The sequence below is a fragment of the Penaeus monodon genome, chromosome 44 (genome assembly GCF_015228065.2).
Source record: "Penaeus monodon isolate SGIC_2016 chromosome 44, NSTDA_Pmon_1, whole genome shotgun sequence".
Lineage (NCBI taxonomy): Eukaryota > Metazoa > Arthropoda > Malacostraca > Decapoda > Penaeidae > Penaeus > Penaeus monodon.
The window spans coordinates 708125-710966 of record NC_051429.1 but is presented as its reverse complement, the minus strand read 5'-3'; the positions used below and the strand labels follow the sequence as shown (position 1 = coordinate 710966).

Here is a 2842-nt window from a genome sequence, read left to right as displayed (position 1 = left end):
ATCATGATTGTCTTTCTCTCATATTTATTTTCAATTTTATTTATATCTAAGTGGTTGATAATTCCATTACGGATTAATATGAACAAACGTTATGCAGTTTATCTCCGTAGCTGCAGATTGTTTTCTGACAGAGGTGCTCCAGTCGTAACACGTTACTCCAAGGCCGTTGTACTCCTTATTTGTCGTGGAACAAAAAAACATAGTATAGTATCGCGAAAGGTAGATCATTTGGTGACGATGATAAAACAGGGAGATTGCATATCCCATCAACAGATATTCGACCTTCAGAATGAAAAGATTACGCACATTCTCACCGATTTATCTACAAACTACCGAGAGATGTATTTCATGAAAACCAGCGACTACTACCAAGAACTCTTCACCCACTTAGTCGATTAATTATAGAAATATATATAAATTAATTATATAATAATAACTATGTTATATATTAATATATCATAATTATTTATATGGTAATATTATCTATTTTTATTTATAATTATATTATTATTATTATTGTTCTCTCTTTCAGTTGAAACTGATAGTGAGAATAACGATCGCGATTTTCGGCGATTTATCTGGGCAGAAATCAAATATTTTAGGGAAAACCCAGGAGAGGACCTAAGATCCCTGTGGCACTTAACCCGGATTTGGATCTCACAATATCCTAATCGCCTGATTGCCGTATTTAAGGATTTCGAGCATCTCGAGAAATCAGGGAATGTTTGTGGCACATCAATAGCGCAAATGAATGATGCTATACTGGATTACTACACTACAGTCATCTTACCGACAACAGGGAGAAATCTGAAAAATGAAATGTTGTTACTCGAAATTATCGAACTCGGTATATTATTTACAGTAAAAAAATACAGGTCACAATAATAATAACAGTCACATTTATTTGATATTTATTTCTGAAATTATTATTAATAGTTAATTTTTTGTATATATTGAAGAGATTATTTTTATTATTTTACCATTTGAAAGTCTATAAAAACAAACAATATATATATATATATATATATATATATATATATATATATATATATATATATATATATATATATATATATATATATATCACAGTATAATTAACGGTTCATCTATAGCATCTATTGAATCTTCTGACACGTTCAGGAATGATTATCAATTTCACCTCACTGTTTTTCGTGTCAACCAGCACAGTACAACACAGTTTTTTGTCAGAAGGAATGATAAAGTTTCACAAAAATCAACCTCTATCTGTGGTAACTGTCTGAGTAAAGAACATATTCTTGAGCGAAGCTACATTTTTATGGGTTTAATGGAAACCTTATTTATCATGATTGTCTTTCTCTCATATTTATTTTCAATTTTATTTATATCTAAGTGGTTGATAATTCCATTACGGATTAATATGGGCATCATCTTGAATGAACAAACGTTATGCAGTTTAAGTCCGTAGCTGCAGATTGTTTTCTGACAGAGGTGCTCCAGTCGTAACACGTTACTCCAAGGCCGTTGTACTCCTTATTTGTCGTGGAGCAAAAAGCATAGTATATTATCGCGTTCTCCGTAAGAACACACTATGGAGTCGACAAAACGCTGAACGTCATAAGATACAATTATGATGCTTTTTCTGGTTCCATAATCGTCACTATACATAGCCTCCACATACAGCGGTCTGGACTTGTAACGTAGTCTTAAAAGTAGGCGAAATTCGATATCCTTTATATTAGCAAAAAATACACTCGATCCACTGACCTGTGTTGAATCAAGAGATTATGCAGATCCTCTTCTTTCCACTGCTTGAGTTCGTCAGGAAACGTAATTATATCCTTATTATGCAGCATTTCGTTCAGTCTACTAAGCCAAATCTCTAGACAAACACTGTCCTGAATACTGTGCTCAATACTCATATAAGTAAATTGCGATACAGTCTCTCTTGTTTTTTTTTTTTTTTTTTTTTTTTTTTTTTAATCTGATTTGATTACGGTATAACCATAGATTGTATCTCGTAATGTTATAGACACACGTCTCCTATTACTGAAAGACATACTTCTATGATGAGCGTAAGTGTAAATGCATGTACCATTGACCACTTCTCGCTCCTGTCTGAACTTCTCTTCCTCCCAGGTCATATATATATATATATATATATATATATATATATATATATATATATATATATATATATATATATATAACACACACACACACATATAACACAAATATATATATATTTATAAATATATATATAAGGCATACAGCTGTGATATTTGCAACAAGGCCTTCTCATATAAATCTAGTTTTTTAAATCATATGATAATGCATACAGATGAGAAACCATTCAGCTATGAACTTTACAAGAATTCCATCTCACAGAAGCATAATCTGGTGAAGAACATGAGAGTGCATACAAAGAAGAAAACATATAGCTGTGACACTTGCAGTTAGAAATTTTTTGAGAGAAGTTATCTCGCAAAGCACATTAGAGTACATACAAATGAGAAGCCATACATCTGTGAAATTTGCAACAATACCTTCTTATTGAAAAGTCATCTGGTGAGGCACATGAGAACACATACAAAGGAGAAGCCATACAGTTGTGAAATTTGTAACAAAGACTTCTCAAGGAAATCTAATGTAGCAATTCATATGAGAGTACATACAAAGGAGAAGCCATACAAATGTGAGATTTGTAACAAGAACTTTTCGCATAGAGCAAATCTAGCGAATCATAAGAGATTACACACAGAGGAGAAGCCATACAGCTGTGAGATTTGTAACAAGAACTTTTCGCATAGAGCTAATCTAGCGCATCATAAGAGAGTACATACAAAAGAGAAGCTGAATTGAA

The 2842-nt window shown here is 32.1% G+C and overlaps 1 protein-coding gene across 1 annotated transcript in view; it reads left to right on the top strand.

Annotated features, from left to right (window-relative positions):
- Positions 1–596: 596 nt before the first annotated feature.
- Positions 597–2842, top strand: part of LOC119568479 — a gene marked incomplete in the record, with an annotated part of 11170 nt that continues 8924 nt past the window's right edge. The window contains 1 exon segment of the mRNA XM_037917012.1: positions 597–809.